General features: G+C 37.5%; 1 protein-coding gene across 12 annotated transcripts in view; it reads right to left on the bottom strand.

Moving 5' to 3' along the window:
- Positions 1-27357, bottom strand: part of PRR16 (proline rich 16) — a 308319-nt gene that overhangs the window by 152905 nt on the left and 128057 nt on the right. For 2 of the 12 annotated variants that reach the window (XM_025432206.3, XM_035696802.2), the window contains exons 1-2: positions 23847-23912; positions 21675-21772 (exon numbers count right to left, since the gene is read on the bottom strand). The exons of 6 other annotated variants lie outside the window; for them this stretch is intronic. The gene's annotated coding sequence lies outside the window, so the exon portion shown is untranslated. Of the gene's footprint in view, positions 1-21674; positions 21773-23615; positions 23715-23846; positions 23913-27357 lie in introns of those variants that run through there. 4 more of the 12 variants (XM_025432208.3, XM_035696805.2, XM_025432207.3 and 1 more) reach the window with 2 other exon arrangements.

Genomic DNA, 27357 nt, shown 5'->3' on the forward strand with positions numbered 1-27357 from the left:
TAAATAACCAGCTGCAATTATGATAGGTGCTATGATGGAAGAGTTAGTAGTAACATCTTTAAATAATGTGACGGAATTTTTTTTTTTTTTACCACTTTCTTTATCTATACCACACGATCTCAAAGGGATCCTGCTCATTTTTCCTCCTGTCGCTAAACCCCACGTCATTTTTCCATTTCAATAATACCTCAGTAAGATTTCTTGAATTTGTATCATGCTGGTCTGTATATTTATTTGCAATTTCAACTTATCTTCCTATTTGGGGGAATGTAACTCCTGGAGACCTTATGCACTCAAATGACCAGTTTAAATCAATCATGGTCCCTGCAATGGAGGGACCACTAAGCTGTTTCCATGGACAAAAAAAAAAAAAAAAATCCTGTCTTAAGAAAGATAACCACAAGATTACATGGTATGTTTTATTCTTCTTCTGGCCATTGATATTCAAGATGTAATGCCTGGAAGTACTGCAGATAATTAGTCATCAGAGTGAGAATAATACCAAAACCAAGGATGACACAACGAAGTAATAAAAGAGCCTCAGCTCTTGATGGAATTCTTGGGCCACTTATTTCACCAATCCTGCGGTACCCACAGACATAACTAACCCTAAACCCCTTATTAAGTTGACTTGAGAATGTTCCTGTCTGTTTGAGCCAGTTATTTGCAGCAAGTCTGACATATTACGTTATAAGATCACAAACACTCTGAGGATGGGAGCATATGTATTTCTCTCTCCATTATTTCCATGTTATCTGTCATGATTTTTGCTCATATTAGTTGATCAAAAATAGTAGATGGGACAATTAAAGTTGCATTTCAACAGAAATATCTTTCATTTATATTTTCTCTGTCTCCCTCTGTCTTCCTCTTCCCTTCCTCTTTCACACTGTGTGTGTGTGTGTTTCCAGGTTTTTAAACATCACACAGCAGTTACAGGCTTAATTTTCTGAGCTCAATTAGAATGTGCTTCCTGTGATGCTGTAACACACAGGTTTATACTTCTGATGATATAAAAGGACAGAGGCAAGAATTCCATTTCATTCTCTTTCTCTTAGTAAAAAACGGTTTCACATCTTGTCTACATAGTGAGGCCATAAACACAGCCAAGTGATCTACAATTTTAAAGAGAACAGAAAAGGTACAGCTGTCAGAAAAGTTGAAAATATTGAATATGCTCCAGAGATGACAAGACATACAAATATTGGCAAGGCACATAGTCAGACAAGAGCCCTAGGAATATATATTTTATTTCAGTCTATAGCTGGCTTTAGATGAAGAAGTTGTTGAGATGAATCTTTTAACTGTAAATGAGAATCAGGTAAGAAGGCTTTCTGTCAAAGGTCTCATTTCAAGGTATTTAAATTCCCATATGGCTTATGAACTAACAATACAAACCAACTGCAGTACATAAACCAGCAACGTTATTTTCCTGTTTGGAATACCCTCCGTGACAATGTTCTATCTGAGAAAACAAGGACCATCCATTACTCAAAGCAAGGGACTGGGATGCCTTTCCAAACGCCAGGTCAAATGAAGAATATGATGATGTATCATAAAAAATGAGGTAGGCTTGGCTCACAGCTCAAAACTTTATGAAACATTTTGACCCGAGAGGCAACATTTGATGAAAATATAAATATGATTCCATTTTCTGTTGACTTAGGTGTAAATTCAATGGCTTGCTGTCAGACACACTGGGAAGCCCTGTTCGCCCTCCCTGTTGCCATTAACCTGTGCCATCTATCTGCCCTAAACATCTTTAACTCCCATCAGACGCTTTTTATTAAGAACATGAACAAAATTAAACATTATTATTTTGATTTTTTAAGGATTGTATTAATTTACTTGAGAGAGAGAGCGAGCACAAGCAGGAAGAACCACAGGCAGAGGGAGAGGGAAAAGGAGGCTCCCCACTAAGCTGGACCCCAGGATCATGACCTGAGCAGAAGACAAATGCTTAACTGGCAGAGCTACCCAGATGCCTCCAAATTAAACATTATTTGTTATGATTCCAGTGCTTGACATTTTCCAAGCTCTTTGCACTTAGCACATTTAGGCATTTCCTTTTTGCCTTCTTCTCTTGGCAGCCCTACAACATACATCAGAGCTTTTCAGAGGACCAATGTTATACATGTTGGCATCAAATAAAAATAATAGCCAGCATTTATTGAATGCTCACTATATGCCTGGACTTATGTGAAGCACTTTAAGTACATTATTGCCATGGATGCTCATTCAGAGGGAGTTATCATTCCTACTTCCCAGAATTGGAAACTAGAGATTAGAGAAATTAAGTGATTGGCTCAAGTACTCGCATGGCTAATAAGAGAATGTACTGATCTTGGACCTGGCTCTCTTGAGTTTTCCCAAAGCCTCAGCTAAATGCTTTCATCCCATGGCTACTTCCCCACTGCCCACTTCATCCAGGTTTACTGAAAGCAGACCTAGAGAAGAGATCCACCTACTGAGCTCACAGTGAGTGTCCACTGGTCCCCATGACATTTTCAGGACATGTCATACAATATTCACCAGGTTCCTGATATGAATATTTAAAATAAATTTTTAACAATTTTAAGGTAAAAAGAAAGGATAAATCACAATAGGTATACTTCACAATTTGCTAAAGACTTATATCGTTTTGACCAAAACAAAGAGTAATTTTTTAAAGATTTTATTTATTTATTCATGAAAGACAGAGAGAGGCAGAGACACAAGCAGAGAGCAGAGGGAGAAGCAGGCTCCCTGCAGGGAGCCTGATGTGGAACTCGATCTCAGGACCCTGGGATCACGCACTAAGCTGAAGGCAAACGCTCAACCAGAGCCACCCAGACATCCCAGAGTAATTTTTTCTTAAACCATGTTTCCATTTTCTAGCACAGTCTGAACATAGTTGCCCGAATGTAATGTGGACATAAAACGATCACAAATGGTGACATCTGACTGCCAGTACTCCCAATAGAATCACACAGATTACAGAAACCCTGAATAGGCTGGGGACTGGGCAGGGTCTCTTCAGATACCTTAAATTTACTACTAATAAACTAAAGAGGCCAAAACAGAAAGTTTCACACCCAATATATAATAACTGGACCATATCACTATATCAAATGTTTTAAGAGTATATTTAACTTTGAAATTAACTCTATAGTAATTCAAGAGGCAAGTTTTCCATTTATTCATGTTGCAGATATTTATTATGAGTGACCCACTGTAAGCTGAAAGACTCTGCTAGGCAGTGAGAAATTAAGAATGGAGAACTAGTTAAGGTCCTCAAGTATCTTGCAGAAACAGATGGTAAGACATGAGTCCACAAAGCAGTATACTATAGAGATGAAGGTGTAGTATGGCAGGAATGTGTAGAAAAGGAGAAGTTGAGTGTGCCTGGGGAGTGGGAAGAGGGGAGTGTGATAAGGAACAGATGATGCGCGCTGAGCACCAGAGGACCAGTAGCCAGTTGCTTGACGTACTTGTCAGAAACTTGCATTCTGTACAGAGAGATGGATGTTCAAAGACAGATACATGACAGAGCTCAGCGTGCCTGTGAAATAGCAACAGTTCAGTGTGGGCACAGCATAGAGATGCTGAGGGGAGGAAATGAACCTAGATAGAAGGATAATTAAGGGTTCATAGGTAACCCAAAGGAGCTTACACTTTTTCTATAGATTGATGATTTTCAAGCTGCTGATCTGCCCTGTAGACATGATGAGGTATCTTAGGTCACCCAGCAAGCCATGACAGTAAGGACCTTTCCGAGATCACTGCTCTCTTGCATTCTTGTCCCACACATTAAATGTCACATTGAAATGGCTCCATACAGTTCAGCTAGTACACAAATATCATTTGAAAGAGGAGCCTAAGAGACGCCTGGGTGGCTCAGCGGTTGAGAGTCTGCCTTCGGCCCAGGACGTGATCCTGGAGTCCCAGGATTGAGTCCCACATCGGGCTCCCCACAGGGAGCCTGCTTCTCCCTTTGCCTATGTCTCTGCCTCTCTCTCTGTGTCTCTCATGAATAAATAAATAAAAATCTAAAAAAAAATCATAAAATAAATAAAAATTTTTAAAAAATCTAAAAAAAAAAGAAGAGTCTGCCCAGTAAACACAGGTTTGAAAACTACTGCTATGGGAAATAAGCAGACATTGAGCTATTTTTAAATTTAAATTCAACTAGCCAAGATATAGAACATCATTATTTCAGATGTAGAGTTCAGTAATTCACCAGTTGCGTATAATACCCAGTGCTCATCACAGCATGTACCCTCCTTAATGTCTGTCACCCAGTTACCCAGTCCCTCCATCCATCTCCCTTCCAGCAACTCTCAGCTTGTTTCCTAGAGTTAAGAGTCTCTCATGGTTTTTCTCCCGCTTTCATTTCTTCCCATTCAGTTTTCCCTCCCTTCTCCTTTACTCCTCTGGGCTATTTCTTATATTCCACATGCGACTGAAACCATATGATAAGTGTCTTTCTCTGATTGACTTATTTTGCTCAGCATAATACCCACCAGTTCCATCCACATCAATGTAAATGGTAAGATTTCATCCTTTTTTGATGGTTGAGTATTATTCCATTGAACTTTTAACAGGAAAATGACAGGTTCAGATTTGCAGGTAAAAATACCCAAAGTTTCATGTGGTGGCAGACAGGGCTGAAGCTGACAAGGAAGGAAGCTGTCCCCACCACCCAGAAAAAGAAATGGTGACACTGTGAAGGAACTAAGGAACAAAGGAAGAGATAAATCATGGAGAACTTTGGAAGTAGAACAGGCAGGACTTGGTGGTTGATGAGATGTGAAGGGTAACGAAGAAAGGAAGGTTTAGGAGGGCACCAACATTTCTGGTTAGAGTGTACAGATGGACAGCACACATACATAACATACATACATACATAACATACAGCATACATAACAAGGGAAGACAATGTGCCGTGGTTGGGACAGGAAGGGGAGAACCACATGGGTTCAGGATTTACATAGTGAATTTGAGGCTCTGGGGACATCCAAATAAATGTAATCAACAGGCAAAAGGATGTCATCCTTACAGATTCAGGTTAATGTTAGGCTTAGTGTAATGTAGGAGAGTGAAGCTACCTATGGATGATTTGTCCCCAGAATGTTTTTTAGTGACAACAGTGACATTTTCTTGTAATTGTTGTTTTCATTTGAAGGAATGAAGGTCAACTAGAACAGAAGAAAGCCTGAGCTGTCCCTACTTGGGAAGGCAAATGGATGGCCATCTAGAGGCATGAAGAGTGTTCTATTTCTACTCTAGAGCACGGAGAGTGTGCTTCTGGGCAGAAACGCTGCCTGAGGCCCATTCCAGACTTCAGGCAGACAGTGTGAAACTGTGACAATATCCCTGGAAGCAGGGTTCTCCTTTATCATGAAAGGTTGGATAACTTAGTTAAAGACAAGGAAGAGGAAAAACATTTGCTTCCCTGTCCTATGCATTTTTTTAAGCAACATCATACTCTTGTGCTGTTGCTGCTTATTCAACTGCATTATAATTATTGGTTTGGTCTTTCTCAGCCATTAATCTGTTAGCTTTGCCAGACGAGGTATTGTGATTTTTAATAGTGACTCTCCATCTATTATACATTACCTGGCACATAGTTCTCAATAAATGTTTGCTGGATGAATATATCAAGAAGGAGATTTATTATTATTATTATTATTATTATTATTACTATTTTGCATATGGAGAAGACGCCATAATCTGCTCAGCCTGAGTATAATTTTAAACTGGGTGAGGATTTCATTTAACTCCTTGCCCTCACTGTTTGTCTTGTTTGCTTGTTTGTTGCTATGCTCCTGCTCTTTTTCCACCTCCACCCCTACTTACTCTGCTCCTCTAGCCTTAAAATGGTCTCTTTTGAAAAATTTTAGGCAACAGGATCCTTCTCTCACTCTCTGCCTCCAGGCTCTGCAGGAAGACAGCCAAATCACTGACGGGCAAGTCACAGACTGCCAATTCACAGAATGGCAAAGCAAAAGCTGCCTAAACCATAAACTAGCTCCACCCCCAGGATTAAAGCAGACTTGTGGTTCTGTGGGTGACCCAGTTGGACATAGGAGCACAGAAGAGCTGGGGTTTACTCTGTTTTGTCTTTTTTTTTTTTTTTTTCTTTGAGAGTAGTAAGGTCATTTGATGTGCTCTCTTTCTACCTTTAAATAAAGATGAGAGTTAGCCAAAAGTTACCCTGTGAAGAAAAGAGCAGGAAAATACATTTTCTACCTCTGGCCCCTACTTAATGCTCCATTCATAGGCACATGCAACCATTCTAAACATAATCCTAGCTCTCTATCTGTGTATGAATGGTTACTGTATAAATAAGACACAAGCTTTCCTAAGGATATGCTGCCTTCAGAATTGTGATGGACTGCAATGGCTGTGAATTACAAGGGCTTGGCACAGCATGAAAATGACTATCATCATGAAGCTTGTATGAGTGCCTGTCTCATGTTTTCTTTCCATATGGCATCAAGTACGTTACTGTCATTAATGTAAAAATCCTTGTAGTTTTTATGTCACAAATTTTAATTCAGTGACATTTGACTTAAAATGGCAATGAGACTCTTTTCAGGTGAAGAAGGAGGAGAATCAGAAAACTGATCATCATTTTGGGGCTTTGAATTTTGATGCTATACAAAGCACCTCCATAGAACTTTTTACTAAACTCAGTCAAACTAGAGAACAGAATATAATCTACACTAATACACCAGGCAAGGAAGCAAAATGTTCTTCGCTTTATTTTTTTATTGGTGTTCAATTTACTAACATACAGAATAACACCCAGTGCCCGTCACCCATTCACTCCCACCCCCCGCCCTCCTCCCCTTCTACCACCCCTAGTTCGTTTCCCAGAGTTAGCAGTCTTTACGTTCTGTCTCCCTTTCTGATATTTCCCACACATTTCTTCTCCCTTCCCTTATTTTCCCTTTCACTATTATTTACATTCCCCAAATGAATGGATAAAGAAGATGTGGTTTATGTATACAATGGAATATTACTCAGCTATTAGAAATGACAAATACCCACCATTTGCTTCAACGTGGATGGAACTGGAGGGTATTATGCTGAGTGAAGTAAGTCAGTCGGAGAAGGACAAGGTAGAAATATTTCTAAGATAATTATATCAGAGGTTAGGTATGTTGAAGTGTGTGTGTGAGAATGTGCATGTGTTGCTATGTGTATATACATGTGTGTGGTGTGTGCGTGTGTGCGTGTGTGTGTGTGTGTGAAGGAAGAGACAGGGCGGAGTAGTAGCTGACAGCTAGTCTGTGGAGCCACATTGCAGATGACCTGGTTATAAATCCCAGCTTCACTACATCCTACCTCCATAATGTTGAGAAGGAGCTCAGTTTCTCAGAGAGCCTGGCCTTTAAATTGGATTAGAATATAATTTCATGGACTGTTAGGACTAAATGAACAAATAAATGGGAAGTCTTGAAACAGTGCCTGATTCACAGGGTTATCATCTCATTGATTACCAATACCAAAATTCTTCTAGCTTCTATGTGTCGTAAATTATCTTTAAAAACACTGGGTCAAATACATTGTTTAGAGAGCTTCTGGACATACTTATGCTTAAAAATACTGTAATTACTAATAACTACATGAATGACGTTGGTGAAATAAGCCATCTATGATGTCATTTCTCTATTCTAAAAAAGATAGCTACAATGCTTGCCAACACTGGAGGAAGAGATCAACAAGAATTAATGAATCCGACTAAAGTTTCTAATGAGGAGGATGATATAATAATATTACAATACCTTAATATTTCTTTGCCTTTATGTGTTACTTTGCATGCATTTCAAAGCAAACCAACAACAAAACCGCTAAATCAGGGTTCCTTTTAAGAGAAATCTTTTTTTAAAGTGTGTGGGAGAGAGTGAGCTGAAAGCAGCAAAAAATAGGAAAACATAAAGGCAGAGGAAGTAGATTCATCTAATAAGAAAAAAAAAATCAAGAAAAAGCAACACTCAAATGGTAAATTATTTGCCTTCCAATCTATTTCTTTTCATGCTCAGCAGAAAAGGAGTATTCCAGGTTTATATTATGCGTGTGCATATAAAATTAGGGCTCTTAATATGCCCCAGAATCATGAACTTTAAAATACCAGCTCTTTAGTGATGTAGAAAGAGGAGGCTGTGTCTATTTTGAGTCCTGCGAATTCCCTCTGAAGTTTTAGGTTTTAAATAAATCTTCACTATCAGCTTATTCTATGGTCATTTGCTTCTTTATAATAAGAGTCACGACCAAACATTAAAAATCTGCTCATCTGTGGGTGACTCATGAACACTTAGAGAGAACATATATAACTAAGGGATATGGGAGACTTCTGTGTCCTACAATATACTGGACTAGATAGACCAGAAAACCTGAGACTTCTCTAGAATACATAGTTAGACTTGCTCAAAAAGAAAGGGACCATCCAGGTGGAAGGAAAAGACATGGAAGCCAGAGAGCTAGGACAGAAACAACCTGTGGTGAAGAAGAAGGTGGCTGATTAATCAAGAGGTTTGGGGTTTGACTCTCAACACGGACCATAATAGGGTAGCAACACCACATCAGAACACAGCCCTAGAAGAGCCACGCCCTCTGTGAAGGTGGAGCCAAGGAAACAAGTAAAAATATCAACTTAATGTAGAACTTAAGGACATTGTTCTGTACTGTGGGGTCAAGGAAAACAAAGTGCAAGTTGTTTTCCTTTGTTTCATTTTTTTGGTTTCTTTGGGTAACTTAAAAAAATTTTACCCAGATTTGGGATTCAAACATACAGAATCTGCCCACTGTGGCAATCCCAAGCCAGGAATACACTTATAAAAGTGTATCTAGCAATGAACTAGGAATAGCACAGAAACATCTGAAAGAAGTGGAGGCAAGTCTGATCTTAGGATATTTTCAAGATTTAGATAACTTTATCATAAAAAGAACTGACAGGGGGTACCTGGGTGGCTCAGTGGTTACACGTCTGCCTTCGTTTCAGGGTGTGATCCCAGGGTTCTGGGAGCAAGTCCCACATTGGTCTCCCCATGAGGAGGCTGCTTCTTCCTCCGCCTGTGTCTCTGCCTCTCTTTCTCTGTGTCTTTCATGAAAAAATAAATAAAATCTTTAAAAAATAAATAAATAAATGAAAAATAAAAAGAAATGATAAAATGTGTAAGGAAACAGGCCACTATGACAGAGTGTCGGCACAGGGAGCAAACAACAGGAATAGCAATCCAAGAGCTTAGAAGAGACCAGCTGTGAAATAACTATGTTTAAAGTGACTAAAGACATCAATTTAAAAAATTAACATCAAAAAAGACACTGTGCATAAATATAACTAAACATATAAGCAAGCTAAACATCAAAGTAGACAGAGCTGAAGGGGAAAATAGTGAACCAGAAAACAGATAAGAAAGTAGAGTAGAGTAATATGAAAATTGAGAAAATATTAATGAGTGGGTAGGGGACATAGATGATACAGTATGAAGGAACAACACTTTTTAAAAATTTATTTATTTATTTACAGAGAGCACACGCATGCACATGAGTGGGAGGAGGGTCAGAGGGAGAGAGAACCTGCAGCCGACTCTGAGATGAGCGTGGAGCCCGACATGGGACTCAATCTCAAAACTGTGAGATCAGGACCTTAGCCAAAACCAGGAGTTGGACACTTAACTGAATGACACAGGCACCTCAAGAAGGAACAGCATTTAACAGGAGTTCTAAGATGGAGAGGGAGGGAGGGGGAAGGTATGAGAGAATGAAAAAAAAAAAAAGGAAAATGGGAATACATTAGTATTTAAAGGAAGAATGACAGAGAATTTTCCAGAATTGACAAAAAACATGAATCCTTGCATGAGGGAAAAAATTAGATGTGTGATTAAAAAAGAAAAATTCACATCTAAGGGCTGTCATAATGGAATGACCAATGACCAAGGAATAGAGACACTCTTGAAAACAACCAAAATGAAAAGACAGATGAACTGCTAAATAATAGTAGTCATGCCAACAGCTGAATTCAGACCAGTTGATGCTACAGGAGACACCAGAAGATCATGGATTGGTATTATTAAAAGGCTGAGTGGAAGTAACTGTTTGCTCTGGATCCTCTGCCCAGTAAATCTAAAATGTAGGATCAAATACATATTCTTCAAAGCAAGAGCAAAGAGAGGCTTCTACTAGCTGCTCTTTATCTAAAAAACCAAAGGATGACTTTAGGAATATGGAAACTGAGCCAGTATTGAATGTGAAATAATGAGCAAAGAAATGGGGAAACATCAGTAAATCTAAGTAAAAATTTGTCAGCATAAAACAACTGCTTTAAGGCATATAAGCCAAGAGGAGTCTGAAATATTGGGTAGTAAGGTAGTGAGTAAAACTAAAACATTCTAAGATCCCTTTACCAGGCAAGTGGCATATAGGAATACTGTGCATGTAATGTTAAATTTGCATTTTAGAAATAACACTTGGAGAAATCAAGCAGGCATGTTAAAAATTGAATGTGGTCTGTAAAAAAGCGGGAAAAAAATGTGTGCATTTCAAACAATTTAAAAGAATTCAACAATGAAATGAGAGATTCCCACCTTTAAGATGCTTGTTTTTGGATGGCAAAGAAATAGATACAATTTCCTGCAACAAAATAAGAGACAAAAATCTGCTTTATCCTACAGAAATCTAATATCTCTGTCCTACATTTCGTATCTTTTCCCCTTTCCAGCTTTAGTGGGCAGAAAAGAGTTTCAATAAACTTATATTTTTCCTAGACTTTAAAAAAGCACAGTGCTGGGCACTGCCAAAAACACACAACAGAAACAGAATCTATTATTCAACATGTGAGCAGAGAGTTCTAACAAGTGTCTGCAAAGTTGCCAAGACATGTGCTTTACATTAAGTCCACCCCACTCAGACTCACTTATATCACTTATATCTAAAAAACAACTATCTTCAAAACAAAGTAAGTGTAACCAGAAAAATGTTTACATAGCTCCCATGCATACTGCTTTCTGAAAAAGATACCCAGCTTTATGTCTTTGCTGTCAGCACGTCAGTTTCTGAATACAAAAACCATAAAGTGAAAACAGGAGGGCCACAGATACAAAACAAAGCATCCAGGCTTGACGTTCAGCCTTCCAGGGAACAATCCATCTTCACATGTATGGCACATAAATTTACAAGATAACAGAACAATTGAAGAAATGGTTAGAGGATCCACGTTGCTGTTAAAAGAAGAAAAACACCCCGCAGAAGAAGGACAACAGAAAGAGAATACAATCAAGGAATGTAATTGCAACTAATAGGTCAAGAGATAGTGTTTAAAACAAAACAGGAAAACATACTGAGGGTTCTTTTATTTCTTTAAGAAAGTGACTAAAGAGGGAGAGAATGGATTTGTGAGGTTTCGACAAATCCGTCTCTGATGGTAAATTGTTGAGTACATGAGAAATAGCCTGAGATCTGAGGCTTTTAAGCATCTGGGAATGTGCCATTCGGGATTTTCCTTGGGGAAGAATAACTTGGAGGTATGTCAGAGCCCAGTTCCACCTTTTGTGAGCAGAGTATCACTCTTTTGTTTTGATGCATGGAGTGCCAGCACAATAGCTAAATAATCTATAACACTTCCCTAATTTTTTTCAAAAGCTTGAAGCCCAGGAATGAAAAATGATGCACTTAGGAAAATTATCTTTGGGTATAGTTTGTGTGGGATCATACTTTTCTCCATCTGCCCATGTAAGATGCCTGATAATGCACAGCAAAGACTATTATAATGCATCAGTACCAAGTCATATTCTTGATCCTTCCTGCTTGCAGTTCCAACTTATTACAAAATGTTAAGAGCATCTTTTAAGACAATAGTCATGAAATTGCTTAAGAACCTAGTGACCATATTTACCATGGCTCTACCAAATTCATCCATCAGCACTTATTAAATATCTATTATTTCAAATAACGAGTACAAAGTATTAGGATCATCTATGGATCATACATGACTACTATTCAGGGCAACTGAGTACAAGACCCAATTAAATCCCTATATGCCTCTGTTGCTTAATCTGCAAAATAGGGGAAATGAAAAACAAATGCCCTGCATATCTCGCAAAGTAGCAATGAATAAAAATCAATTGACAGAACTTAATACACCTGGACCACTGACTGAAGAAGTATATTAATAACCTATCCAGGGTAAAGATAGAGAGTTTCTTCTATACTTTGCAGAGATTCCTCTCTACGTGAATCTAATTCCATGGTGCAACTTCCATTTAATAAATGTTTTTACTTAAGAGACAAGCTTTATTTTTATTTTTTTATTTATTTATTTTTTTTAAGAGACAAGCTTTAAATGAAGTACAGAAACCTAATTTATTTCCAAAGTCGGATACACAGTTTGTCATGTCAAAGGGAAATTACGTATGACCGAATTCTAAAGAAATAAAACTTCCTATTTTATTTCAACTTATTTTGATGCAAAATGTAAACAATGACTTTTTTATTCTACAAATTATGGTGAAAGGGCAGAAATATGTGAAAATTACAATGTTATCAACTTTTGAACTTGATTTTCAGCTGCTTTATCTTAACACTAAACTATGGACCAAAATACTCAGTTTCTGGGCTATGATTAGGTTTATCTCTCTTTTTAATTAAACAACTTTACTGAGGAATAATTTGCATATGATAAAACTCACCCATTAAGTGTACAATTCTTTCCTACTAAATGATTTTTAGTAAATTTACAAATTTGTGTAACCTTCAACACAATCTAACTTTAGGATATGCATTACCCCTTAGAAAGACCTCTCATGCTTATATGTGACCCCTATTACAACCTCTAGTTCCAGGCCACCAATTATCTACTTTTCAACTCAATAGATTTATTTTTTATGGGTATTTTATATAAATGTAATCATACATTGTTTGGTCTTTTTTTTTTTTTTAAAGGTTTTATTTATTTACTTATTTATTTGACACAGAGAGAGAAAGAGCACAAGCCAGGGGAGTGGCAGGCAGAGGGAGATGGAGAAGCAGGTTCCATGCAGAGCAGGGGGCCTGATGCAGACTCAATCCCAGGACTCTGCGCCGAAGGCAGATGCTTAACCAACTGAGCCACCCAGGCACCCACCATTTGGTCTTTTATATCTGGCTTCCTTTACTTAACACAATGTTTCTGAGATTCTTGATGTAGCATGTATCAGGATTTGGTTACTTTTTATTACTGAATAATGTTCTCTTGCATGGTTATGTGGTATTTCATTCATCCAATCATCAGTTGATGGACATTTGGACTGTTCCCATTTTTTGGCTATTATGAATAATGCTGCTATGGATATCATAATCCAGTTTCACAGGTACATACTGAATTATTTCCCTGATACACACACACACACACACAAACACACACACGCACACACGGGTATATACATCTGTAGCATTTACTAGGCCTTGGGGAAATTGGTATTGAGATATACAAATCATGAATTTTGGCTTTTCAAATGCTAGGAAGCACTGCCCAATATGTGTTCATCATCTAACTCTCACTGTAAGCTTATAAAACAGACATTGTCATGGCACCTGAGTAGCTCAGTGGTTGAATGTCTGCCTTCAGGCCTGGGTCGTGATCCCGGGGTCCTGGGATTGAGTCCTGCATCAGGCTCCTCGTGGGGGAGCCTGCTTCTCCCTCTGCCTAGGTCTCTGCCTCTCTGTGTCTCTCATGAATAAATAAAATCTTTAAAAATAATTAATTAATTAATTAATTAAATGAATGAATGAATGAATGAATGAATGAAACATTGTTGGGGTACCTGAATGGCTCAGTTGGTTAAGTGTTTGACTCTTGGTTTTAGGTCAGGTCATGATCTCGGGGTCCTGGGGTCAAGCCCAGTGACAGACTCCCTGTCTGTCAGACTTTCATGGAATCTGCTTCTCCTTCTCTTTCTCTACTCCTCCCTCTACCACTCATGCTCCCTCTCTAAAATAAGTAAATATTTTTTAAAAATTAAAAAAGGGAGACATTGTCATTATCTCCATTCTACAGTAAAGAAAACCAAAGAAGCTAATGACTTGTCTAACCTATAATTAGTTATGATGGTTTACAATCCAAGAAATCCAGCTCCAGAATCTGTACTGTCAACCACTTTACAATTCTCAATTCTCTTCACCTCACAACTTTAGAAGAATCACAAAGCATTTGAAATAATTCAGACTGAGAAAGACAAATACCATAGGATTCCACTCATAGGTGGAATCTAAAACAAACAAATGAACAAGCCAATAAAAAGCAGAATCAGACATATAAATACACAGAAAAAACTGATGGTTGCCAGAGCAGAGGAGGTTTGGGAGCTGTACATAATGGGGGAAGGGGAATGGGACATACGCACTTCCAGTTATGGAATGAATAAGTCAGGAAATAAAAAGCCCAGCATAAGAAATGCAATTGATGATATCCTGATAGTTCTGTAAGGGCACAGATGGTAACTATGCTTACAGTGAACCCAGCATTGTGCATAACCTCGTCAAATCACTAAGTTGTACACCTGAAACTAATGTAACATTGTGTGTCAACTCAAGAAAGAAAGAAAGAAAGAAAGAAAGAAAGAAAGAAAGAAAGAGAGAGAGAGGGAGGGAGGGAGGGAGGGAAGGAGGGAGGGAGGGAGGAAGGAAAGGGAAGGAAAGGGAAGGAAAGGGAAGGAAGGAAGGAAGGAAGGAAGGAAGGAAGGAAGGAAGGAAGGAAGGAAGGTTGGTTCTCTGGACTCAGAGACAAAGCAGCAGAATTGAATTTCCACCACGAACATTCTTCCCACTAACACATCATTTTGAGTAGGACACTAGACATACCACAGAAGAAAGAGAATGAAAAATAGGTAGAAAAGCAAGGACATAGCTTCCTCAGCTTAATTCACTTATTTATAACAGTGCCAGGAATGGGCCAGGAATAATTCTCAATCCTTTAAAAACAGTAACTCATTTAATCTCCATCACTTCCTATGAGAGAGTATCTTTTATCTCCAATTTCAGATCAGAGAGCTGAGGCCCAGAGAGGCTGAGTAATTTGACCAGCATCACACAACTAGTCAGTGTAGCCCGGACAACAGAGATCCAGGGTGCAGTTCACACCATTATGCTTTACTACCTATTTTACTGGAAGACAAAAATGTCCGACTAGACTGAGACATGTTTCCAGAAAAGACAAGTAGAAGCCTAATCAGTTTTGTTCTGCACAAAGACTAATTGCTTTTAATCATACTATTTGATTTACTTTAAGCTATACGAAAAAGCTTCTTTCAAAGACGAGGGAAATAAGGAAGGTCTAAATTATACCCTACTTTCAGTTTCATTTTAAATTCCATGATCCATTTTATATAAATGCAATACTGGAAAAGTCAAGCTTCTCAAGATCATAGATGAGATTCTTCACAAGTCAGAAAGGATTCCAAACCTGACCATAAGAACATTCTCTCTTACCAATCACTTTTTCACTATCCATGAATTGAGAGGGCAGTGTTTTTTCCCTCTGAGGAAAAACATTCCCAATTCTGAAAAATCTTGCACAATTTATGTCCTTCTTGGAAGATCATGGTGTATATAAACACTTTAACTTTTTAATTATGTAAGCACTTAGTACATACTCCTAAAGATTTAAAAGCTCCAAAAAAATGAAATGTAGCCCTCCATGAACATTTTAAAGGCTCTGAAAAGTCCTGATGTATAAGAACCTGATTAAATTTGCTTAATGTAGCATTTCTCAAAATGTTAAAATAATAATAAAATAAAAGCCTGATTTTCCCCCATGGAATATCTGTAACCTATTATTAGAAAACTTGCTCTAAAAAAAAAAAAAAGAAAAAAAGAAAAAAGAAAAAAGCATTGCTCTGGAAGGCTAACCAATCTATAACAGATTAATGCAATTATTTCTTATTCTTCTAATGAAAACAATCTAATGCAATCTTTGGAGCCTGCATCATGTGGAAAGATGACAGTTAATAATATATGATAACACAAGTAACTGTAAAGATGAGAATAAATAGAGTAATATTTGCTAACATTATTAGGGGTTTATCATGCTCTGGACATTAAGTGTTTCATATGGATTACCTCATTTAAAACCCTAAAAGGCAAGCATGTATTTATTGATTCTTGTTTCACAAAAGAAGAAACTGAGTAATGTCCCCGGGGCACACACTTAGAAAGAGGTAAAGCTGGGCTTCAAAGGCATCCATTTTAAATCCAGAATTCATATTCTTATTATTAAACTGAACCACCTTCCACCATGTTGTAGGCAATCCTAGCACTTTATATAAATACAGAATCCCTCTTAAGAGGTATCAACTAGGGAGTAGGTAATTATTTCATAGAATACCAAGGAAAATCTAAGAACGGTGATAGGATTTTTATTTATTTATTTATTTATTTATTTATTTATTTATTTATTTATATTTATTCGTGAGAGACAGAGAGAGAGAGAAAGAGAGAGGCAGAGAGAGAGAGGCAGAGACACAGGCAGAGGGAGAAGCAGGTTCCATGCAGGGAGCTACCCAGGCTGCCCTCACCATAATTTATATCAACTCTTGATACATTTATTACAATAAAACCTTTCCATTTGTGTATGTCTCTTTTGCACATTACTAAGGAGTCCGATGATTGGAACATTTTTCTTCTTCCCTATCCTAAAATAACTGCAGCACCAGCACATTTTCAAATGGTGCTATATTCTGTAAATCCCTGGGAAAAAATGTATCTGCAGTCAAAGCACTATTTCGTATTACCTTGATTTTTTTCTTTGTAAGGAATTTCATGCATTAATCCCTAATTCCAAAATGCAAAATGTGTTGTGCTTGTGAATGAACAGCATGCATTTTTTTATTGTTTTCTCCTTACTGAATACATTTAAAAGGGCTAACATCAAGTTTCTGCAAATCAAATTCTATTTTGACATAGAGACTTCTAAGGAGTAAAAAGGAAGTCATGCAAAATGCACTTGATTTAAGGACTGCAAGAAGTTACTAAAATATGGAGAGCCAACTTCTAAAAAAATGTACACTTTTCATGATTTGTTCCCAGAAGATGATATCAAAGCCATGAGTGAGGCATTTCTTCAGCTCTCTGAAGCTTCTTTATTTCTTGGTGACCCCTTGACAGCCTCTGAAAATGGATAAAAGGACAAACTGATCTGCAGAAAGGATCTTTTTCTTTCTCTCCATACATACTTATTGGGCCATTACTTTTCTAGATGTGGAGGATTCAGTAGTGAAAGGAACAGGTTCAGGCCCTTAAGGAACTCACATTCGGCAGGGAGGAGACAGTCGACAAGAAAACAAACACATAAATGAGAAATCACAGAATCGTAAGTGTGATGAAGAAAAATACAAAGCCTACAGTACAGTGAGAGACAACTATGTGCCAAGAGGCTAAGTGTGTGACAGTGCGGGACAGCGACACATATGGACAGCGACAGCCCAGGCTGGGTGGTCAGCAAAAGTACCTCTGAGAAAGGTGACCCAGCACTGGGAACTATAAGAGGGGAAGGGACGAGCCACCAAAAGCAAAGACCTGGAAGCAGGAATGAATCTGGAAAGCCCAAGGAACCGAAAGAGTAGCTTGTACGGTAAACGGCAGGCAGGGACATCTGACTGATGGATGAGTTCTGGGGTCAGAAGAGGCCACAGGGAGCTGACCACAAGGTACACAGCCATGGCAAGGAAACTGAAGACATCCATGTGACAATGGGGAAACACAGTTTTCAACATGAGACAACACTCATTCTTTTCTATTTCGACCCCTACTTTGGGTGCTTTGAGAAAAACAGTAGTTATAGGATGGCAAGGGAGCAAGCAGGGTCTGGGTAGGAATTCATGTAAGGATCATCTAGGGAAAGGATAGTTAAAAAGGAGGATTCAGGATATATTCTGGAGGCAGGTTTGACAAGCCTTTCTAGAAGACTGGACATGCAAGGTAAGTACAAGGGAGCACACAAGAATGATCCCAAGAATTTGGAGCCAGGCAATGGTATGGGACCATTAACTGACATTGAGCAAACAGAAGGGAGAAAGAGAGTTGAGGGTCTGGGTTCGGACTCTGAGTTCTCCTTTTGACATGTTCCTTTTGTGATTCCCACGACACATCCATCGGAGATGAAGCATGGGCTCTGGAGACAGGTGAGTTTAGAGCTGTGATTCTGGGAGGCACTCACATCTACCTGGTGATGAGCTCTGAAGGACTAGCTGAGGTCAGCAGCAGGGTGGGGAGAAGGAGAGATGCAGGAAGAGAGCTCTCAGACCGAATATTTGAGTACAGAAACATCTAGAGTTAAGAAAGCCAGAAGGATTCAGCAAAAAGCACTACATAGGGTGGCCAGTCAGAAGGGAGATGTAATTTTACCCATTCCAAGTCAGAGGGGAGATGTAATTTTACCCATTCCATGCACAGGACCTTGACAGTTACCATGCTAATAACCAAAGACCAGCGCACTGCCTTTTTTTTTTACCTATGGCTTTGTGTTTATCACAAATTCAGGGACCTAGGCCATAGAAGCACTTGCTTGCTGATTAAAGCGGAGTGTAAACAATACTTCCCTAGAATAATTTCTACAGTGTTGTGATTAAACAACAAAATCAAGTAAGCCCATCTCACAAGCACACTTTCCTGCAGGTTCTCAATCACTGCACCACCAGTGGAGAATTGCAACATAGCCATGAAGCTGGTCTTCCTGAGTCCCCCTGCAACCATGGGCCTTCTGCCACCATGCTCTCCCAGTTCTCCACTGGTTACCATATTCAAGGTCATCCTCTGTAATGAATAGATTGGAGATAAATTCCATCCACTGTTTTTGTTATGGCACTGCACAACACCACAAATGTTCTGCTTGAGATTTCTCATCTCCTTTTCATTGCACTAACTGAAAGAGGAGACTTGGCCATGGCTTGTGCAGTCTAGGTTTAGAAATCTCAATGGCTATGAAACAATACTTACTTCAGTTTGTGAGCCACATTCATTTTAGTTTCTCTCTACTGCCACTAGTCATCCTTATTTCCTGAACTCAATTTATGACTATATTCTCGCTCTGATTTCCTTCCAACTCACTTACCTTACCTTACCTTGTTTTTTTTTTTTTTTTGTTTGTTTTTTTACTTTTCTACTGCACTCTGAACATATCAAGGGCAGAACTTTGTCTTAGGAATCTTCACATCTCTTTATTTCTAGCACGGTGTCCAGTTCAAAGGACATTTTCACTAATTGCTGAGCGAATGCATGATTAAGTAATCTACTATATTAGTTCAAACTGTTTCTTTTCAGTTTGACAAAAATGATAAAGATATCAAAGGACTGCTTTATTATATCTAAATGACACAGAAGGAGAAATTTTCCTATTGCTGAGATTTATCAACCTCTCAAATTTTCCCACATCTCTTTAATTCGGATATGTAATTTTCATCAGTGTGCTAGTATAATAACAACCATTTTGAGTGACAACTCTTATTCAATCGACCTAAGATTGATTGATTGATTGATTGATTGATTTTTGGCCTCAGGAACTAGCTGTGGTTAAACTCAATAGCATCATGAAATGTTGGAGTTTTCTCTTTTGTGCAAGGTGGCAAATACTTCTGAAGAAGTATTTAAAAATTTATAGCCCTTATAAACATGATGAAGACACTGCAAATTCCATAGCACTATTTTTACTAGTCACCTTTATAATCATTTCAACAGTTAATCCTATTTATAGTGAACTAAACTCAGCTAAAACAGTTAAATATTAGACCTGAATCTTTTTACTAGAAAAACTATAAATGAATTTGAGAGGTTCTATCACTGTCTGATGAGTGCAACAGAAATCTAAAGGGTACAAAATACTTCACTGGAGAAGAAATAAATTGTCTGGTTGTAGACTGTCAAGACTTTATTCCAATGCAAAATGCTGGGCCTACAGTGCTCTGTTTTTTCTGTAAAAGTCATGTCAAGCAGAATACATGGAAATTAGGTCCTGAATTCTTTGGTCCACTAGGTCAGCTGAAGGTCTTAGGAACTCATATTGAATAAATGACTTGCAAAATATTAATCATCAGTTAATATTAGAGCCAGAATTTAAATATAAGAAATCTTTGTTTCTAGTCTTACATTATCTCCACCATGTAATCTGATCTTGGATATGGCATGTAGCTTTACAGTGAAATCATATTATTTATAGAAAGGGGAAGTGAAATAAAAAACTATTCTAAATATTTCTCTACAGGTCATACCTACCAATATAGGTATAGACAGTTTTTTTAAAGCTCTTTTCCTGATTTAGTCAATAACATACTTTTGATTCAGTATATTTACATAGTACTCAATAACTTCTATTTAACTTACCTCTAAAGTGGAATTTGATTGAGAAGATGAGTATAGCTAAATTCCAAATAACATTCCCTCTTGTTTTGTGAGTAGGGCACATTAAAATGAAGACAATTCATGGCACAGGTCCTAACTATTAAAAACTAGTATGGCTGTTACAATTCCAAAATTGAAAAAAAAATTACCATTTACATTATTGAATTCACTAATACAGAATGCTTACTTAACAGGCTCTCAAATACAAAATCAACACTACTCTGAGGAATTCATTTCAAATACACTATTCCCAAATGCATGACAAAAGAATGTAACTGATTAAAGAAAAACAGTCATTGGAAACATGTCTAATATCCCCAATATCTGACATTACCCAGACATCTTTTATTTTTGCTTTTAGATATGATAAATTTGCTCTTCCAATTCAATAGTTAACTGACCATGGCATCTTACAGATTTTATTTAGTGTGGAAAAATTTAGCATTCATATTTAACACCAATGATAAGTAGAATCCTATACAGATACAAATGTTGAAATTAAATTATTATTCCAGAAGCCTCAGAGCTTAATACGTAATAAACCCATATTCTTTCACATATAGAAAAGTACTGGTACCAAGGAAACCTTTATCAGTAGCCTTTGATGTTGGGATAATAAAAATTTGTAACAAAAAACTTTGTTGACCTTGACTGTACACATTTTCACTTCATTAAGAATTCCCAGCTGTTAAAGGTAATGATCCTTCTTACAGTCACATATGGTATAGCCAACTATCCCTGAATTATGAATGAGTTCTACACAACACAAATCAACTTTTAAGGGAAAAAATGAGAATATTCAATATTTGATTCTAAATAATCATATATTTAGTAATTTTTGTTTTTTAATGGCCAACTTGACTATTGTCTATAGTCAATATATATAAAGAGAAATTCTGGAAATGTAAGCCAGTTTTGTTCGTTGAAAGTGTAAGTGTGCTAACACAAACTCATTAATCCTGGCATCTTGGAAGTCAAATCCTACAGTTACAAAAATACTATAAGGGTTCCATAAAAAAAAACCTTTGGAGCCCACAAAGCAAACAATGCTTCATTTCATGGTGTTATTATACGTTTTTTCCTCTATGGAATTTAAACATAAAACACAGACTGAAAAATATGACAACTTACATGGTGCTGTGATTGCTAATGGTTATTCAGGGTCATTATGTAATTACTTTAGTAGTCATATATCTGATTGTTAACCACAACTTTTGTCTATATTTCAAATAACGAATGATATACTGGACTTGCATGTTTCTTAGAAATGCTGGTATGTGTTGTCCAAATCCCTGCACACATCATGTCAAGGTGGGGCTGACCTTCTCAGGCACTTCCTGGTGTCCTGTTGTCACTGTCTGCCTGTAGCACTGTCTCCCTGTGTCATCATGTGGGGAGGTGGGAGGAGGTTATGGAGCTTCTGTTAAAAAAATTAGAGAACTTTTAAAAATAGTGTAGTTACTACAGACTTTCCAAACACACAGAACTGAACAGGTACAGGAGATTATGAATGGTGGGGCATGGGGGGGGGAACCATTAGTCAGCTAATGGAATAGGAAGAAAGAGGCTGGAGTAATGCAGATGGACTCATGACTGGAAGAGAGGACAAGTTAACATATGAAGGAAATGTATGTGAAGGACATCATGAGGCTGAAAACATAGGAAATGTGGTATAGATCAAGCAATCAAGTAAGTGTTCAAGAACTTTTCAATGAGTACCTGTCCTTTCTAAGAACAGAATGCTATATAGCAAGTCACTGGGAAGTTTCCTGAGATTAACACTTATTCATTAATCAATCCTGTTTTAGTACTGCTGCCCAATGAGTCATTAACAGCCACAAATCAGGACCAGCTCTAGCCAGTGATCAGAAGGAGAAGGAGGAGTCAATCAAGTCCTGGAGACTGATGTAAATACCCCCAAGTAGTATGGTAGCATTAGAGTAGCCTCTGGAAATCAGAGAATGGTCCTAAAATATTTGAAAGGATGCCCTGTCTTAGGAAACCAAGGCTGGCTGGATGAGGGGCCAGTGGATTCAACTAACTGCAGACAAAATGTACCCTTGAGCATGTTAACAAGCATGTTAACAAAAGCCCACACAAAATCTTAGTGACAGAGGAACTCAAAGCAGAGGCTGAGTGATCTCTTCGCAGTGCTACTATAAAAACTCCAAGTACCAGAGGGTAGTGAACATAGAGCCCTTGGACTTGAGGTCTAAATAAAGACTTCATGGTCCATAAAGTTGCACCCAATCCAGAGATGCTAGATCACTATTCCCCAAGGAGGTGGTCCTTACACCTGCCTTAAGCCTTCAGTAATATGTTCCCTAAACACTGAGATTGCTATACTTGTATCTTATTCACATGAGGTGTCCATGAAAGGACACAAGCTATGTCACTCAGTCTGCTCATTGACTTTTCTGTCACTAATGACTTCCAGAGCCCTGCGCTTTGTCAGTACTGGCAATGAAGAGAAAACTAAGAAGTACCCCTCTTTCAAGGACCTCAAAAGAACCAGCTTGGGCAAAGGGTTGAGAACGGGCACGATTTTCTCAACATCCTGGTGCTTCCCATTCTATTCTTGATTTTATTTATCAACAACCTTGAATATTTCTCTAATAGTAGAGGAAACACAAAATTATGCATTTGAATAAGCTCAAATGTTATTTGAAGCAGTTAATTTCATCATTCATTTGTTTATGATGAATACTCATTCATGAAATACTCATTGAGCACCAACTATGTGCCAGGAGCCCTTGTGGTTGTAGGGGGTAAAACAATCATATAACCCCTGATCACTCTTTTATTACATACATGTGGATTACAGGAAACACTTCTGTTAATAATGAATCATAAAATGTGAATGCAAAAAAATGCTCATTTAAAAAATAATCTAATGAATAGTATTATGCAGGCACTCATATTATTATTAAACAATTTTATGGTTCACACTTTTAATAAAGTTAACAAGAACAGCAATCAAAGTTTCTAACCACATTTCACATTAAGTCTACATTGAGTACTCCTAAGAATTGTGACAAAAATCAAAGATTCATAAAGTTATAATGTGGAAAAACAAAGAAATGGTAAAAATTAGGGTGTCTATATTAATACTTCTTTTTTTATATTAATACTTCTTATGGAATTTATGTACCTCTGTCCCCTGACCAAAACAAATATTTTACACAAACAAGACACTAAAATCAAGGCCTAAAGGAAGGGGATCTAGATTTTTCTGTTGAGCACCACTGTATCATTCTTCATACCAAGACACTAGAGAGTAGTTGAAGTATGACGTCCACAGCCAGACTCACTAGCTATGTGTCCCCAGACAAGATACTAACTTGCTTCTCCTTTCTTAACTCTGAAAGGGAGGTAAAAATAAACAAGCAAGTAAACAAATAAATAATCATAATAGTTTCATAAGGTCAATGTAAGAATTAAATGAGCTAATACATGGAAAGGAAAAACACTTTTTTGAGCACATTAGTATTTACTCTCCATTTCTGTTACTAAATCAGAAGAGCAGTGTAGCAACGATGTATGTCAGAATCTTCACTGACAGAAGTTCTCAGAAAGAATTTGGAATCGAACACTTTCACCTTTTCATTAGTTTCAGTGTCAAATATTCTCTGGGCAATACAGGAGCCAACCACTCTGCAGTAGTTGGGTGTCTGTATGTTCCTCCTCATGGTAACATGCAAGAGCCAAATTCTAAGGTCACCTCCAGAACTCCCCAGCTTCATAATGGCTACCACTTTTTCCATTTTTTTTTCCATTCTGACAGTATAGATTATGTTCTTCTGTTTGGCAGAGACTGTTTGGCCTCCCAGTGTGGAAAAAACTGTTACCAAACCATTCCAGCCATAACGTGTGATCTTATTCAGCAATACAACTTCTCTGCCAACAACAAGCTAAACAATTCTGTCCTTCACTCCTCCTCTGACCCCTTGCCATATATTTCGCACAGAGTCTCAGATAAGGCTAAAACCAGAATGGAAAAGTTTTGAAATTATCTGGTAAATGTTTGAAGGAAATCATGAAACCACATTTCAATTGTCAAGAATATTATTACCCATTCTAGAAGGATGCTGTCTGAACTCTATGCTTAGAATCACCTACTGAGAAATTACAGAAGATGATCTGAATTTGTGAGAGGGAAAAGCCCCAAACCTTAATTCTTGACAAATGTGCATTTACGTTTTTGGCCTTTGCAGAACTAATCAACATCCACAATCTGTTTTAATACCTCTGTTCGGAGTATTTGCTTATCCTTCCAACAAGAAGATGCAAAAAAAGCCCACAGTAGAAGAACTGAATGTTGAATAGGTTTTTCAAAAATCATGACAGGTTTTACACTGAGCTTGCCACATTCTCTGGTCTCCTCATGATCAACAACATACATTTGTAAAATGTGTCACATGCACAGGGTCATGGTATGGTAATAGAAGAAAAAGATGTCTCTGTATTAGGCTATCACATTTAACTAGGAATCAAACATACACCCATACCCACAAGCTACAAATATCCATCAACTGAATCCATGTGTGCTAATGTGCTTTGCAAAGAAAAGCTCCATTCAAATTCTAATCAGTATCCAACTGGCTGCACTGAAAGTTCCTGCAGGGAAGTGATAACCTCTTACTACTCTCTAGAACACTAGCATCTGAGAATCAAAGGAGATTTGTTTATGGCTAAACACATTTAATTAATGCTCAGCTCTTAGGCATTACTGAGTCCAGATTTCTTAAATGACTCATGTGTCTGGATATAAAGAAAGTTCGGGTTCCGTCTCACTTTTAGTGGCAATCACCTACCTATATGATGTACAATTGCCTTAAAGAAAAGGTATTTATCAAGAATCAATACATCATGATGCTGTTGAAGTTGCATCAAGAGGGACGTCTAGGTGGCTTAGTGGGTTAAACAATTGCCTTCCGCTCAGGTCATGATCCCAGGGTCCTGGGATCTAGCCCAGCTATTAGCTCCCTGCTCAGCAGGAAGCCTGCTTCTCCCTCTCCTGCTTCCCCTGCTTGTGCACTTTCTGTCAAACAAACAAATTAATAAATAAAAATATTAAAATAAATTGCACCAAGAAACCCAGAAAAGCCTACAATATAAATACATTTTAAAAACAGAACTTACATGTAGAGCAATCATATGAATAAACTAAACTATTCAAATGTTGGATATACGTTACTTATTTTGTCCCAAATAGAAGGTAGAATGGATGGCTTAAATCGCTTTCTTGTAAATGATATGGAAACATCTTCGGGGATTTAAGTAATGGGTTTTAGTAATGAAAGGCTTATAGAATTCTAGAAAAAATACAGAGCATGACCTTCCACAGGGTAATTGAAGATTAAAGATTTATGCTTCAAGATTTAAGAGAAAGGAAAATAGCAAAAGAAAAAAATTTACAAATTTCAAATTGAAATTAATTTCAATTTAAGTGCTATCAGAAAGACAATGATGAAAGCTGACTATAAAATTGAACATACCTCATTTATAGTATAACAATATTAGCTCTAATTGTGCATTCTATGATTATCCAGAAAACCAGCAATTACATAAGATGTGACCCTTGTTTTAAAATTCAAGCTTAATTACTAGGTTTCTTTCATAGTATTTAGATTTGGGCAAGATATGCTGTACCTAGGATCCATGAATAAATTCATGGGTAGATAAGAGCATCTTTCAATTTCTGCTAAACTACTAAGTGGATGCTTTTGCCCAGAGTCTTCAGGAAGTATCCATAACACTCATTCATGTCTTTGTCCAGTAAGAATTTCAGTTGCAGAAAAGAGAATGATCTCATCACTAAGCCCTCATTTCAATAAAATGAAAATGTGAATTTTCAGGGCCAAAATATATCACCTGAGTGCTCAATTTCAAAGAAAAAAAAAAAAAAACCACAGGCATTAATACCCATACTAAAAAGGCCTTTAAAGTTTTGTGAGAGTATATGAGTGATATTATATACATGGTTCACTGAGTAATGCAATAAAACAATTGCATGTATTCACATTTTGGAACACAAAATAGCATATATTTTCAAAAGAATCACATTAAATAATGTATATATGGAAACTTTTTTTAGGTTTAAAGTATATTTCAACCATAGTTAACACTGACCTCAGAATTAGCATTTCTTTTTCTTTTAAGATTTTATTTATTTATTCATGAGAGATACAGAGAGAGAGAGAGAGAGAGAGAGAGAGGCAGAGACACAGGCAGAGGGAGAAGCAGGCTCCATGCAGGGAGCCTGATGTGGGACTTGATCCCAATCTCCAGGATCACACCCTGGCCTGAAGGCGGTGTTAAACTGCTGAGCCACCTGGGCTGCCCTGACCTCAGAATTAAAAGCTCATATTGCCACATCAGATATTCAGAGTTTAAATAAGAGTGTAGCACTAAAACAATACTCCAAGGCAGCTGAATTTTGAACTAGTTAGCCTTGTAGGGAATTTATTCAGCTGGCTAGCAGAGACATATACAGTGATAGACAAAACATCCTCCACTGCAAATCTATATATTAAACAGTAAGGAACTGCTTTTCTTAGAGAAAAGAGGGGAATAATTCCATAAAATATATACTCAGTCTTCCTTTCATGCCTATATTAATATTATTTTAATCCTGAAACTTTTCATGGTCTAAAAGCCTGAATAAATGGCACTTCATCCTGAGATTTTTGTATCTGTTTCCACAGGATTTGACAAATGTCCCTGAATAATTTGAAAAAAGAAACCAAGTGATGTAACTTGATGAAGAATATCCCTTCTTATAGAAGGAAAGCACATATTTTTGGAAGATATGATCTTCCCAGGATGAACAGTCAGCTCTTTTTTTGAATATGAGGAGTTTCAAAGATTAATTTGCTTCTCAGAATCCTGAGACCAGCAGGAGAGATCTTCTTTTTGACAACTTTCTGATACTAGGAATACAATGAGAATGAAGATCTCAGCTGACATTCTAAAATTCCACCAAAAATGGGTTAATCCCATTTA

The sequence above is a fragment of the Canis lupus genome, chromosome 11 (genome assembly GCF_003254725.2).
Source record: "Canis lupus dingo isolate Sandy chromosome 11, ASM325472v2, whole genome shotgun sequence".
Classification (NCBI taxonomy): Eukaryota; Metazoa; Chordata; class Mammalia; order Carnivora; family Canidae; genus Canis; species Canis lupus.